Here is a 15,916-nt window from a genome sequence, read left to right as displayed (position 1 = left end):
ATAGAAACATAGGTTTTTCAAAAAATCTTAGAATGATTCAAAAGACACTTATAGAATCGGGTCAAAATTCAAATTTTCACGATTTTTCAAAAATAGCAGATCTACAAGCTCTCGGCAGATCTACAGGCACTCGGTGCCGCGCTGTGAGCTTGTATATCTGCTATTTTTCAATAGTTAAAGCATAAAATAATGATACACAATATAGTGTACCCGTTCTGAATGCATTAAGATAGCAGCATCGCCAGCCCATTAATCATGGCGGGGCCTTAGGTGTTCTTATCTCCCCCTTGCCTTTATCAGCTTGGCCAACAGAAACTGCAGGGAGATCTCCATGGATTTCTCTCAGTCAACCAGTGTTAGATGGTCCTCCAAATTAAACCTTCAAGTGAATCCATGCATGTTCATGTTTAAATTCACAGCCGAGGGTCTGGAAACCTTGTATGTCCAAAACCGTTTTGTATTTATTATCACTTTAAAGGAGCTATAGACAACTTTTTCTTGAGAAACGGATGCTAAATAAAAAATAATGTTCGAAAATATTTTATAAAAAAAATATGCTTCAAATATGTGTTTCTGATTAAAAATGTCCACAAAAATAGTAAAATAATGATAAAATTATCATTTTCGCCATTGTCGGGCCGACACTTTGTTTACATCCTATCAATCCATATAAAATAATAGACTAGGATGTAAACAAAGTGTCAGCCTGACAATGGCCAAAATGATTATTTTACCATTATTTTACGCTTTTTGTGGACATTTTTGAACAGAAACACATAATGAAGCATATTTTTTATAAAATATTTTCGAAACCTTTATTTTAGCATCCGTTTTTCAAGAAAAAGTTGACTATAGCCCTTGAAATAATGAAAATAGCCGATCTACAAGCACACAACGCCTCGCACTGTGTTGCTTGTAGATCTGCTATTTTCACTAGTTATGTGTGATGAAGCAGGGCTTTACTTTACGAAAAGAACGTACACTTTTGGAACTTGGAGATACAAGGTTTCTGCCCGACAGTGACAATATGTAGACATGATGAACTCTTCAGTATGAAATACCGGACATAATGCTTAATAATCCCACTACTGCAAACACTCCATGTAATATCTGTCATGACTTTATCCTCACACTGTGAAGTGAATGTCATGAATTGTTTTAGCCTCGGTTATGTCTTATTATTGATTCTGCATTGTTCAACACGTTAGCAGGGACATGGTCACAACAAGGTCATACACATAATTGGATTGCATCCATCAACAGATGTGTTTTTCACAGAATATCAAAGGCCATTGGATCTCAAAGTGTGGTCTGGAGACCCTCAGTGGTCTTTGAGCGGGTACCACTGGGTCCCCAGCTAAAAGATTGAAAAGATAGTTTGGAACCAAATTGACATTTACTGGTCTGTTTGGTTCCATTTGCGCACACTCTGAGTTGAATTAACACTGGCTTTTACTGTGTGGATTTGGGAGATAAAACTCATATCAAGTGGGGATCCAAATCCTAATGCATATAGTCAAACTTATCAAACTGGAATCACTGGTAAAGGCTGTTCAACAAAACAATAATACATAGAATACTACTGTATGGAGAGCATGTGGTTCTATCTGTGTGGAATGGTTTGGCATGCATCTGATTAAAGACAATGATGAATCACTATGTTAGACAGGTCGCTGCACAGCAGCGACCTGTCTAACAGGAACAGGAGGACGTACTTTACAGTATATTAATTGGGGAAGATCATTGTATTGAGAACAATCTACTTTTATTGGTAAAAATCAACCATTATGAACCTAAATCCTGTTGTTCTGATGTAAGGAAAGCATGACATATTGTGGTGAAGAAGTTCTTCTGTGCATTTCCTCAGCAAAATGACATAAGTGTACGCTTGTGATGATGTTCAATGCGTTGTTTCATGTCATCGGGTTTACACATCGTTTGCTCTTACGGATGTACTGTATACACTACAGTATGTCTAAATCCTGCACAAAGCCTCTCGCCTGTGGTGCCAGTTTATCTAAGCTACACTGTTTTGATCTTTTCAATGATGTAAAATAATGTAAATGGAATTTGTCCCCCCACACTATACATTACATGATCTACAGTATTCACATCAGCACAATGGGATTTATCTTCAAAATTGGTAAAGTTTGACGTTCTGAGTAAAAAATAGCATAAGCCTTGTGGCTGGAAGTGCATTGACTCTCGACGGCTGCCTGCCAAGAACAATTACCGCGATAGCGGGTGTTAGACTCAACATTCAACATTTGTATCCACCTCCTCCTCCCCGGTGCAGCCTCCACTGTTCCAGCCTCTCCGACGTAGACTGTCCCACACTTGACCCACGAGCAGTTTGGGAATGAGCAGTCATAACATGTTATGGCCCAATCATAACATCTGTGGACAGAAGCATATGGGAAAGCTCTTATTATGGGCACTAATGACAAGAGAAGCCTCAAGCCGGAAAGGACAAGAGCCTCAGAAGAGCAGTAATGTTGCACGTCGTGATTTTTATTCCCCTCTGCCACGCTGGTCAGCTGTTGGGAGGTTTTGTAGAGGGGGTTTTGATTTCACCCTTATAAATCAGCCGCCTCCCGTGGGCAGCTGTTGGGCCACGTGGTCCTGTGAGAACTAAATGGCAGGGGTGGGAACCCAGAGTCTCACTTTAACGCCATTATGGGTCTTAAAAGGCCCGGCGCAGAAGACACACAATGGAGACGGGAGGAGTGTTTGTCCTCGCAGGCTCAATGGACGAGGAAAGCTTTTATCGCCGTCCATTTAGCTTTCACGTGCCGTTTCACACAGACACTGGCAGTGCATAAAGGAAAAGCTTTTTTTCCTGTCTAATAGCAGTAATAATAATCCAGTCACTTTTGTCTTTTCCGTTTTTTCCATTAACTTGCTTTTAACCACTTGAACGATAGCGTTCCTATTTTGGGGGCGAACGTCCGGTGGAAATAGACGATCTACAAGCTCACAAGGTGTTGCTACGCAATGCTCATAACCCAGCCTGTGAGCTTGTAGAACGGCTGTGTTCTGTGCAGATATTTGGTGTAGAGTGAAAACAGTAAGCCATATAGCAGAAATAGACAATCTACAAACTCACAACACATTGCGATGCGATGCTTGTACAGTAAGAGCTTCAATCAGTTAGATTTTCTGATGACAAACCATCTCCACACTTCACCAACAGAGTTGTCCACCTGATGTCTCTGACCATTCAGGCCATGCTTAACTCATGTCGCATGTCGCTGTTTCTACATGTCATCTTTTCAACCAACAAACAAACCTAACCCAAACCCTAACCCTAACCTCCGTGGGGTGAGGCGCTATCCTGCCGACGTTCCGTTGTCGAAATGTTGCGTTGTCGAAAGAGTGAGATTTCCTGGCTTAACTCATTCACTGCGAAGAATATTTAATCAAACATCTAACCACCATTATGCTGATGCCTGTCTTGGCCAGGTCTCCCACACAAAAAGAGAGAATTAATCTCAATAGTGGATATTCTGGTTAAATAAAGATTACATAAAATAAAAAACTATCATCATCACCATGTCTTTGCTGTGATGGCCGTGGTCCAGTGGATTCCAGGCCGGGCATATACTGTATCTGTCTGGAGATGCTAATGGTACATTTAAATACAGATTAATCATAAGGGCCCAATTCATCACCGTGACACCGGCGGAAAGCATCTTGCCAAGTCCCCGTCCACTACTTCCTCCGCACCGTCCCCTCTGGTCCTTTTACGTCCATGTCCCCCCCCCCCCCCCCCCTCCCCCCAAAAAAGCTCACTTTTTAAAAATAAATCCCCAATGTGTGGCACGTAGAATATGTATGGCTATGAGGACATTCATATGCTAATAATGAGCGGAGGTGAGAGCGGAGTGGAATTAACCAAGCTTGACGGAGGCCCCTGCGACCGCCCGGAGGTGTCAGGAGGCCTGGGAAAACATCCATCATGTGACACGGGCACAGTTGAGGCCGGAGCAGGGGGGTGGGGGGTGGGGTGGGGGGTGGGGGTCTCAAGATGGATGCTCCCTCAGTCGGCGCTTATAAATCTCTGGGAGGGGTTCTGAAAATATCGAAATTAGAACCGAATTAGAACAAATAACTTCTGCTGCCGCTCCCCGGGAAATGCATCATCTATCCTCCATCTCGTCTTCACTTACTGTATTGGCCCCGCGCTTGTGTGTGTGTGTGTGTGTGTGTGTGTGTGTGTGACAGGCCTGGCGAGCCTGGCGAGGCCTGGCGAGCAAATGTGGCCTGGGTGGGTGTATATGATTCCCGGTCAGAAAAATGCAGGGCAAAGGTTTATCCTTAGCCTTTAGGGAGTGCGCTTACAAAGTTTGAAACTGATCGGTGAAGTTATAGGTAAAACCACAAATCGCCCTGTTATAGCGCTACCATGAGGCTGATTAAAAAAAATCAAGTGGCATTTCTTCCTCTGCCTAGTGGGAACGTGTGTGCGCGATTTCATGATAATTGCACTTTGCGTTTGGGATTTGAGGCATGTTGTTCAAAACAGCTCAATCCTACAAACTTTGGAATCCAATCTTAGCCAATAAGAATGGAATATGCAAAATCGGACAGATCCGTGTCGATCGCATGACTGTCGAGATACTGCCTACCGATTTGTAGGATTTTTGGACAAAATCTGTAAGAGTAGTGCACAGAAATGTGTTTTACAAACATCGGCCACTAGGTGGCGCTAGAAAAGGCCCATTTGAAAAATGTAGGGCAGAGGTTCTAGATTGGCATCCAGGGAATGTGTGTGCTCACTTTGGCAGCGACCGGGCCAACGGCGACTGAGATTAGCTGCACACAAACTGCGAGTGTGTGTGTGTGTGTGTGTGTGTGTGTGTGTGTGTGTGTGTGTGTGTGTGTGTGTGTGTGTGTGTGTGTGTGTGTGTGCGCACATGCACTGGAAACTATTACAGTTTGTCAGGCATTGCAGCATTGCCATCGATAAGTACAATGGGAGTCCATACTGTGTGTGTGCAATGACAGCTATAAGCAGACGGGACAGTCTTTTTTGCAGGTCTTTCAAGCCGAGTGTATCAAAAAAGCACCTCGGTTAAGGTGGAGACGACCTCCCGTTGGTCCAACCAGGTTAACATTCACCAGGTTAGCATTCACCAGCATCAGCAGGTTAGCATTCACCAGCATCAGCAGGTTAGCATTCACCAGCGTCGGCAGGTTAGCATTTCACCAGGTTAGCATTCACCAGCATCGGCAGGTTAGCATTTCACCAGGTTAGCATTCACCAGCATCGGCAGGTTAGCATTTCACCAGGTTAGCATTCACCAGCGATAGTTTTACTGAGGTTAGGGTTAAGGTTAAGTTTAGGTTTAGGTGTATCTCCCGTCCCTCCAGCTTTCGTCACCTCCGTGCAGCCAATCACAAGCTTCCGCTGCCTTAACCGAGTTGCTTTTTGATACACTCGGGCTGAAAGACCTGCAAAAAACACTGTCCCATAAGCAGACAGACCAGTGTTGCCATGTCCACTTCTTCTAAGTGACTTTGGACTTCTTTGGTAAATATTGGTAGTTGCGGGTTGCGTTTTTTGGGGGGCTTGTTTCTAAAGCTTACTTGGGCTTGTTTCCTAAATGTTGTTTAAACCAGTGGTTCTCAAACATTTTCATGCCAATTGGACGCCCAAATTAATTCGTAATTGTTCACGTATCCCCATCTGCAAAGTAACATTTCATGCCAGGGACCCCCGTAAAACAGTTTGTACTTATAAAATGTCTCAAAAAATATCTCAACATTTTCACTTGATTTATTATTGCGACCGTCAGGGAGCAGTTTACTATGAAAACCTCCACCGGCCGTCCGTCCGTCCGTCTGTCCGTCCGTCCGTCCGTCACACGTCACACGTCACACCTTTGCCCTGCTCATATCTCCGCATCAGTATGACATCACACCACATGTGTACACAAACCTTTGTGTACGTTGCTGTGGCAACAGTCTGTTGTTGCTGGTTTGTTAGTGTACGTTAGCAACCACCTTAGCAACCATGGTTTTACCCTAGCAACCAACTGTTTACCCTAGCAACCAACTGTTTACCATAGCAACCATGTTTTTTTACCCTAGCAACCAACTGTTTACCATAGCAACCAGATACGCAGAGCAGGGATCTCCATATATGGGCATAAACAGGTGACATCACACTGATGTCAGATACTCAGAGCAGGGATTTCTCCATAATATATGGGCATAAAAGGGATTCTGTTAGGGATCTCCATATATGGGCATAAAAGGGATTCTGTTAGGGATCTCCATATATGGGCATACAAGGGATTCTGTTAGGGATCTCCATATATGGGCATAAAAGGGATTCTGTTAGGGATCTCCATATATGGGCATAAAAGGGATTCTATTAGGGATCTCCATATATGGGCATAAAAGGGATTCTGTTAGGGATCTCCATATATGGGCATAAAAGGGATTCTGTTAGGGATCTCCATATATGGGCATAAAAGGGATTCTGTTAGGGATCTCCATATATGGGCATAAAAGGGATTCTGTTAGCTGTTAGTGATCTCCATATATGGGCATAAAAGGGATGCTGTTAGGGATCTCCATATATGGGCATAAAAGGGATTCTGTTAGGGATCTCCATATATGGGCATGAAAGGGATTCTGTTAGGGATCTCCATATATGGGCATAAAAGGGATTGTATCCCAGATGATGCCCTGTTAAGCCCTTTGCACACAGGACAGTTGCGTTTTTTTCGTTTGCTGCATGAATAAAACGCATTGGATTTGGTGTGCAATGCTGTGCGGAATCGGCGCTGCGGATCCCAAAAGGAGTCATAAAAGGAGTGATGAGTTTTTTACCGCATGCGACAAGACGCACGAATCGAACTGGGTTCGATCGAGAAAAAAACGCACGGCGGCAGCCACTCGTCGCACGGCTAATTCGGAGCCGGTGTGCATGAGGTCATAGAGAAGCATTGTTTTCTTTTCAAAAAATTATATTGTCCGTTTTATCCGTGCGGTTAAACGCGCCTGTGTGCAAAGGGCTTTAGGAGATCCACACTAACAGAATCCATATATGGTCCTACCGACAGCTGCTATAAGCCAACCCTGGCGATAAGGTCTGAGTCGAAGAAATGCTTCTTTCCTGGCAAGAATTGCCCCTTTATACTGTAGGGCTCGTTTGTGTATTGTATGACATCACGCCACATCATCGGCTGAGGACTGTGTGATGTCATCATATCTCCATATATGGAGACATAAGTTGCTCATGCCCAAATATGGGCTGGTGAGGTCAGACTTAGTGTGATGCGTAGGTTATCTCCATATATGGAGATTCAACTTCAATGAGTAACCATGGCAAACTGTCAACTGCCCGTATGTCTTGATAATTGGTAAAACAAACTTTTGGCCTATTTGTGGAGATAAGCGACCAACTTATCTCCCGATTAGGGAGTCTTACTGGTTATTATCTTTTTTATATCTACAAGCTTGTGAGCTTGTAGGTGTAGGTTTAAAGTGCTCATGTGTTTAGGCCCATTCCCACTGGGCCAGATAACAGATAAAAAAATCTCTTTCTCCAGATATTTTTCCATTCAAAGTGGATGGTATAGATACAGAAAAAAAAAATCTGCCACGGATAAAAGAAATATCTGTGGCAGATATTTTTTGTATCTGTATCTACTATCCACTTTGAATGGAAAAATATCTGGAGAAAGAGATTTTTTTTATCTGTTATCTGGCCCAGTGGGAATGGGCCTTTAGTCTCTTCTTTTTGGGGCTCGTTTTCACAGACCTTGGTTTGCTTGTTTCTCTCGCTAGAACCTGGCAACACTGAGACGGACTGCGTCCCTCTCCCCGAGGCCTGGCTTCCTCCCTCTGACCTCATGTGGCCTCTTATCGAGTGCTTCCAGGTGACGGGCGCCTCGCTCTGCAGTGCAAGGAGGAGGGTGTGAGACCTATGGACGCAATGCTACTGCAGTACCTGCCACGGACATGGTGCTTTATGGGCAGTGCCAGTGATGGAAAGAGTACTCACATGTTTTACTTAAGTAAAAGTATCAATAGAGGATATGCGCATGCATAAAGTGAATGGCAAATCGAGTGGCAAAGTGAGTGGCAAATTTGTTTAATGCAATCAGATAGGACTTTTCTGTTTGGATGTATGGGCTGTCAAGGCCAGAACGTATGTTTTTGCCACTCAGTAGGCGTTCCCGCATAACTTCCGGGTATGATGATGTCATGCGCATACCCTCTATAATGCGAAATAGAAATACTCCGTTGCAAGCAAAAGTCTGGAATTCAAAATGTACCTGAGTAAAAGTATGAAAGTGATGGCATCAAAATGTACTTACCAAAAAGTAAAGATATACAAAATGATTGAAAATAGCATCTACAAGCTCAAATGTAGATTGGCTAATTTCAAATAGCCGGGGTATAAAAAGTGGTTTATGTATGTTTTATAATATATCTGCAAAGTAACTAAAGTTTTCAAATAAATGTAGTTATCCGAGATGCAGTGGAGTAGAAGTATTGGAGATTGGAAATACTCAAGTAAAGTACAAATACCTCAAAATTGAACTTAATCAGTGACATCATGAAGATGTACTCTTTGGCTTGCAGAGTCCATCTTCATGATGTCACTGATCACATGACCCCACAATCAATCCTACAGTTCTAGGCAACACAGAAGGGGGGACTTTTTTCTTATTTCCACACAACAACTCGAAGGTATATTAATGGCCTAGTTCAATTTTGAAAATGAGTGGTATTCCCCTATAAGTACATTACTTAAGTAAATGTACTTAGTTAGCCTACTTCGCACCACTGGGTGTGAGAGCTATATAGACGCAAAGCTGCAGAACCTGCCGCGGACACAGTGTTTTATGGGCGCCGCTCTGCAGCGGTAGCAGTCGCACCCGGCCTCAACCTGCAGTGAAACAGCCCATTCCCATCAAACACTGACATTCACACGCGGGCAAAATGGCTCATGAATCATTCAAGTCTTTTCAACACTTGAGTGCGAGGGTCTGAAAAAGCTCCACTTCGCGGGTGCAGCCAGCCGTTAAAGAGGGGGGGTACAAAGCTTTTAATGTAGAATAAAGTGTATTACACAGTCTTTTGCCGGACGTCTGGAAACGTTACACCTCCACTAAAAGAACTGCCTTTCCAAACCAAATGTCTGCCATCTGCTATGTCAAGAGGAAGACTGTGTATTATGATGGCCGTCATATTTAGGACCGAGGAGAGTGGGAAGTGCCCCCTCTGGTGGAGGAGGGCAATGATGCAACGGGCCGATTATACTGCCTGATGCTGTTCTGTTCAAAATTAGGTAAATACATTATTATAGAACAATACAAAGCCAGGCTCCCCTATAGACGTAATGCCCATATCTGTTAGCAGGGTTGAATTCCAGTCGGTTTGAGTAATGGCTTTTAAATGGGGACATAGGGAATCCCACACTTCATGAGGTATCCCGCAAGAATGCGCGTGCGCGTGTGTGTGCGCGTGCGCGCTTCTTTCTGTGTCTGTGTGTATGGTATGGATGTGTCCTTACGAGTGTGCATCATCAGCAGAATATAAACATCCCCTGGCTCACCCATAAAGCCAAGGTATAACTGTGGCATAGATGCATGACTCGCTCTGGAGAGGTGCCTGATTTGCATTCTCACCACACACACAGCATACTGTAACCTCTGTGGGCAAGTGTGTGTGTGTGTGTGTGTGTGTGTGTGTGTGTGTGTGTGTGTGTGTGTGTGTGTGTGTGTGTGTGTGTGTGTGTGTGTGTGTGTGTGTGTGTGTGTGTGCGTGCGTGCGCGCGTGCGTGCGTGTGAGTGTGTGCGCGCAATCCACGTATACATATGCATATAGGCCTACACGTATATATTTATATATATATATATATATATATATATATATATACTAGCAAAATGCCTCAGGGCGACATGCGCCAATTCTTAGCCATCTGGCAAGTGATGTATCGGACAAGCTGCAGCAGTGCCTGCATGATAGTCAACAATGTAATGTCAGAACATGCCCATATATGGGCATTACCAAATATGGGCATTCCCAGATGTGCGCTTAATATTGATGACATGGGGACATGGATCTCCATTTATGGGCATAAAACAGACAAGGACATAATTAGTTTACAAGTGTGACTCGTGATGACATCAGCGATCTCCTATATGGGCATAAAAGGGACATCAAGCCAGAGCATGATGTCAGAGCAGTTTGCATGCAAATGATTGTATGTGTGCTGTGGCTGTGTGTGTGTGTATGTGTGTGTTTGTTTGTTTATGCACATGCATGCAGTCACAGCATGACGCCTGCTTCAGTCTCAGAACTACAGTTTTGCAGGAAAGGTCCATGGCGCCCCAGAACTACAGTAATTGCTGCTGCTGTTTCATCTTTCTTGTTTACGACGACTGGGGAAATAATCCAGATAAGGCTACTCTAATCACACCAACGAAAGAAGCAGCGATCTGTTTCACAAATGTCACTTTTGTGTTTTTAAATTGTTAGCTTTTTTGTTTTTGTTTTCAATTCAACTGCCAACACTCTGGCTATTAGAACTCTGAGGGGATTGTGTGTGAGACAAGAACTGCTTTAACCACCCATTAAAACCGGGAAAGCATCTGTGTCATTTTAGATTTGAGCTGTTAATAATAATAAAACGTTTTTCAGAAAACTCTTCGGATTTAGAACAGTGGTTCTCAAAAATAGCAGATATACAAGCTCAAGCTACGTGCCACGCTGTGAGCTTGCACGTTTGCTATTTTTCTTTCTTTTAAAAATGTTTATTTATTTAGCACAAACATTTTCAGATGGGGGTTCATGGCCAAATACGGCACATAATCATTTTGGGGATCCTTCCTTGGCAAGAAGAAGTTTGAAAATAAAACTACGCACACACACACACACACACACACATGCATCTGCAAGCGCACACATGCGCGAGCACACACACGAACGTATGCATGCGCTCGTGCACACACACACACACACACACACACACACACACACACACACACACACACACACACACACACACACACACACACACACACACACAATTCTACAGAACGAGTGGCTGCATAGACAGTCGGTGTGTTTGACCAATCTGACCCCATGACATCTCCAACACACCACTGTAAAAGATAAGGTTTTGGCAAGACTTTACAACTTTTTGCGTTATGTAATAAAGTACATAAACAGCAGAAACAAACTAACACATTTATAACGTTTATTTTTATTTTTTTATCTTTATTCTATTGATGGAAGCACAGACAGTAATATAGATGCTGTAGACATGTCCTCATAGTCTTGGCCACCTTCTCCTGTCAATCTGCTTCTCCAGGTCGCCTTTCTTGGCGGTCAGCAGAGCTTAGCCACCTCCTTTTCCACGTTGATGACTCACTTGAGCATGAGGTGGACCGTGCATCTGTCTGAGGCGGCAGCCACGGCACAGCCCTTGGGGACGGCCTGGTCTCCTGTCAGGGGGACGAGGTCCTGAGAGTAGCAGAGCGTCTGGATCTGCAGACTGTACTTCTGCACCAGGGACGCAGTCTGCACCGTCTACACACCGGAGGTAAAAGCTAGTGGGTGTCTTCTTGGTCAGGTTGTAGTGTTCACGGAGTGAGCGAATGGTCTTGATCACTGTCATCGCAAACTCCATCTGACGGTCCGCATCCAGGCTGTGCCAGCAGAACTTGTCGTTTCCGGGGTAGGACGCGAAGCAGATGTTAGGGGGGTTGTCGATGTCCCGGGGCTGTCGCTGCGGTAATCTCTGGAAGAGCTCCTCTGAAATGAAGGGCATGATGGGAGCGATGAGACGCACGCCCGCCTCCAGGCACAGAGTCTGTCTGCACACCTGGGCCTGTCTCTGGCCTTGCTGAACACTGGCTTCACACTCTCCAGGTAAATGCTGCAGAGTTCGCACAGCCAGAAGTTTGTGATGGCCGTGGTGATGGCGGGAAACTCGTAAGGCCTGGAAGCCTGCACCGCACAGAGACACACAGCCGGGAGAGGATCCACCTGTCTGCTACACTCTCCTCTCCACACAGCTGGGCTTCCTTTAGTGCCTTCATGGCAAACCCTACCACAGTTTGCCACAGTTTGTTGCAGAAGCGACGGTTAGCCAGGATACGTTTGACGTCCAAGTTGATGTCCCTAGCTTGGCTTGTGCAAGCGCTCAGGGTAAAACAGAGTTTTAGTTCTCAGTTCTCGGTTCTGCACTCCGGGACTCCTGACCCTTCTTGGCCTTCTCTATCTCTGCCTGGTCCAAGTTACTCTTCTTTAGCTTGGCATGGAGACCATCTAGTGAGATCCCTGTGATGATATCCACAGGGTCGATGACGTTCCCCAGAGATTTGCTCATCTTCCTTCCGTGGGCGTCCCTCACAACGGCATGCAGATACACCTCTCTGAAGGGCAGCTTTCCAGTGAGTGTGAGGCCCATCATAACCATGCGAACCACCCAGAAAAATAGTATGTCATAACCCGTCTCCAGCAAGGTGCCTGGGTAGAACACGTTCAGGTCCTGCGTCTTTTTAGGCCATCCAAAGATGGAAAAGGGGAAAATACCAGAGGAGAACCAGGTATCTAAGACATCCTCATCCTCTCTGAGGGAGATCTTGTCAGTAGACACATTGAAGTGTTTGGCTGCCTTCTCCCTGGCCTCCTGCTCTGTCCTCCCATCACCCAGTAATGGCCGTCCATGGCTTCTTCTGGATTCACAGACGGGTCGCTCACAGTGTCAAAGTAGTCAGGGATTCTGTGGTCCCACCACAGCTGGCGAGAGATACACCAGTCCCTGATGTTGTGCAACTTTTACCAATGGATACAGCTGCCTCTAGAGACTTCATTAACTATTTAACAACAGTGCTGAACAGACTGTCTGTGGTGTAGAGCAAGGATAACATTTTCTATATCAGGGAAATCAACAGTAATCAGATTCCTTGATTGACCGAACCAACTCATCAGCTTTGTGGATTTGTCAAACTTTGTGTGATGTTTGTGCGACTGGACCAATATAAGCGTTGCACACATTAGTACTCCATTATTTTACAGAGCAAAACTTTGCAAACCCAACTTGATCTATTTGTGAGAATTGTTCTGCTGGACAGTACGTCGGCAAGGAGCACAAAGAACAACTTATAGTTATTATGCTGCAGCTGTTGCAGGAGTACTGTCCAATGTGTACTACTTTGGAGGATTCAAGTGGTACAACTTTGGACGATTCCCGGACGACAACAGTGATCAGATTCTAGTGCAGGTTTTCCACAGAGTGTCTTTATGCTGGATGACCCTCCCCCCAGTGACCAATGGAAGAGGAGAACGTCCCGTTGAGGTTCCTTCCATGCGCCATGGCCACACAGCTGTGCTTATAGAATATATAATCTACATCTGGGGAGGGAAGCCTTTCTGCAACCTGCTTTATGCCTTTGATGTTGACGCCCACAGATGGTTGGAGCCCAAGATTTCTGGGACTGTTCCGGAGGGGAGGTTGGGCCACTCGGCCTGTGTCTTGGGGAGCGTCATGTATATCCATGGAGGGTGCACCCAGCTGACTGGACGAACTAATGACATCTATAAGTTGGACACCACCACAATGGTCTGGTCTTTAATTAACACCAGAGGAACTCCACCATCTGTTGTATCATGTCACTCTGCCACCATCATCGGGACAAAGATGTTTGTATTTGGGGGCTGGAATGGCCCCCAACAACATTGTGTGGAATACAACATCAGAGTTTTTGACACAGAGACCAACTGCTGGCTGAGCACGCCTTCTGCACAGCTTCTTCTAGAAGGACGCAGATGTTATTCAGCCTACAATGGAGAGCTGTACGTATTTGCTGAAACCAGACCTAACCAGACCTACGTGGAAATTCATACTTGGAAATTCAGTCCAGAGACCTTCTCCTGGAAGAAGGTTGAGCCAAAGGGGAAAGGTCCACGTTTAGTTTGGGAGGATACGTGCTGTTGCATGGTGGGAGATCGTATCTTCCTCTTTGGAGGATGGAACACAGCTTATGACCTGTACATCTTAGATTTACGTCCTAGTCTCAAGACGTTATGCAAGCTAGCTGTTATGCAGAACGGTCTGGAGCAGTCAGAACTGCCACATGACATCAGGTGGGAACTGGAAGTCATGAGGGAGCGTGTCGCTATTTCTACAAGTCGTTTTCTCGACAACCAAACCTAACCCAAACCCTAACCCTAACCTCCGTGGGGTGAGTAGCTAACCTGCCGACGCTCCGTTGTCGAAATGTTGAGTTGTCGAAAGAACGAGATTTCCCCAGTCATGAACTACAAACAGCAACAGAGATAGAAAAAATCTATCTCTGTTGCTCCCGGAAGCACGTCTTGCGGTGGTGGTCCGGGATGATTTTGAGGTTGCCGTTCTCGACAGCATCTGACGCCTCTTTGGCCATGTTCGTACAGTTGACGTACCACTGTGGCTTCAGCAGGGGCCCCACGATGTCCTTAGAACTCTTTGAACCGGCCCAACTCCTTCGGAGCCTGCAGCACTGCCTTCCTGGCATCAAAACGCTTCATGCCCAAGTAGGGAGCAGCTACGTTGATGAGCAGACCGTTCTTGTCCAGGATGTTGAAAAAGTCATCTAAGATGATGGGCATCTTGCAGTGGCAGAAGGGGTGTTGTACCATCTTGCCCTTCAGGGCTTGGCACCTGGGGTCTTCGGGTGGATGGCTACGGCGGAGTCTCCCAGCATGGTCTCAATATGAGTGGTGGCCACAATCACCTCCTCATCAGATCCATCGATCTTGTAGGAAGAGACCAGTGCCCCGAATTCCACCTTCTTATTGTAGCCGGGAACAGGCAGCAGAGTCCTGCCCGTCAATGTCCTCGTTTCCACTTCAATGTCAGAGATGCAGAATTGAGCATGCAGGACCATTTGACCAGCCTCTTGCTCCGGTAGATGATTCCCTCCTCATGCATATGGATGAAGGCCTCCTGGACAGCATCGGATAGTTTATCATCCATAGTGAAACAGGCTCTGTCCCAGTCCAGTGAGGATCCCAGCTTCTTCAGCTGGAGATAGCTTACTCTCCACCACCTCTGCTCTTCTGCTTGTGGCTGCTTCTTCTTTCCCTTCATCGTCTTACTTCTGCTGGCACCTCCGCTGGAACATCTCCATCTTCTTTCTCTTATTTTCCTTTTTTTTCTTCTAATTTATCCCTACTAATAATTGACGTCGAGACCCATGGTGTCCTGAGTCAGCATTTCTGTGGTCTCACAGCACACGGCTGGTTCTACAGACTCCAACTTTTGCACACAGATAGCTCAGATTTGGCCTATGTTCTTAGCTGCTTCCCCTGCCGTTACTGTACTTGCGCAATGTACAGTTGTATGAAACAACGTTTTTTTGTAGAACCGCCGATCCAACCAATAGGCCCATATCTCCGTATACATGGATCTCCATATATGGGTATCAGGGATCTCCATATATGGGTAACTGGTCCGATATATATTAATAAGGAATTCTGTCCTGTGAGAATTCCGTCCTGCGCTTTTCACACTTAGGTTTCTTACTGGTAATAGATTATTTCACTCAGCGATTGCTCATGTTCCTGCTTGTAAAGTGTTTCGTAAAGGTCCTTCCAGTCTTTGTCTATGGAGGTTCTACTGGCATCTTGATGTTTGAAGTCGCGCTGGCAGAGGTGTCTCCATAGGGGGTTGTCTGTCTGCCGTAATGCTGTGGTAGCGTCTGCTAACCGAGGACAGCGCCACCAGAGTGGACATCCAGCAGGCTCAGGTCTCTGGCCGCAGCTATTACTGTAACCCTTAAGTTCTTTTTGGGTTATTTTGACCCGTTTTAAATTTTAATTTGAAAAAAGAAGGTAGAAGTTTACATTTTTTTCCACCTGAAACTCACTGGCCTGGATTCTTCTGTGATTAACATGTGAACCT

The 15,916-nt window shown here is 45.2% G+C and overlaps 1 pseudogene across 1 annotated transcript; it reads right to left on the bottom strand.

Moving 5' to 3' along the window:
• Window positions 1–11,296: 11,296 nt before the first annotated feature.
• Window positions 11,297–15,103, bottom strand: LOC308285133 (valine--tRNA ligase-like; annotated as a pseudogene). The gene is made up of 2 exons: window positions 14,347–15,103; window positions 11,297–12,826 (listed from the first exon to the last, which is right to left on the bottom strand). The product of its transcript is annotated as a valine--tRNA ligase-like (transcript).
• Between the last annotated feature and the right edge of the window lie 813 nt (window positions 15,104–15,916).

The sequence above is a fragment of the Nannobrachium achirus genome, assembly GCF_963921795.1.
Source record: "Nannobrachium achirus genome assembly, chromosome: 5".
In the NCBI taxonomy this organism is placed as follows: Eukaryota; Metazoa; Chordata; class Actinopteri; order Myctophiformes; family Myctophidae; genus Nannobrachium; species Nannobrachium achirus.
This window is presented reverse-complemented; position numbering and strand designations above follow the sequence as displayed.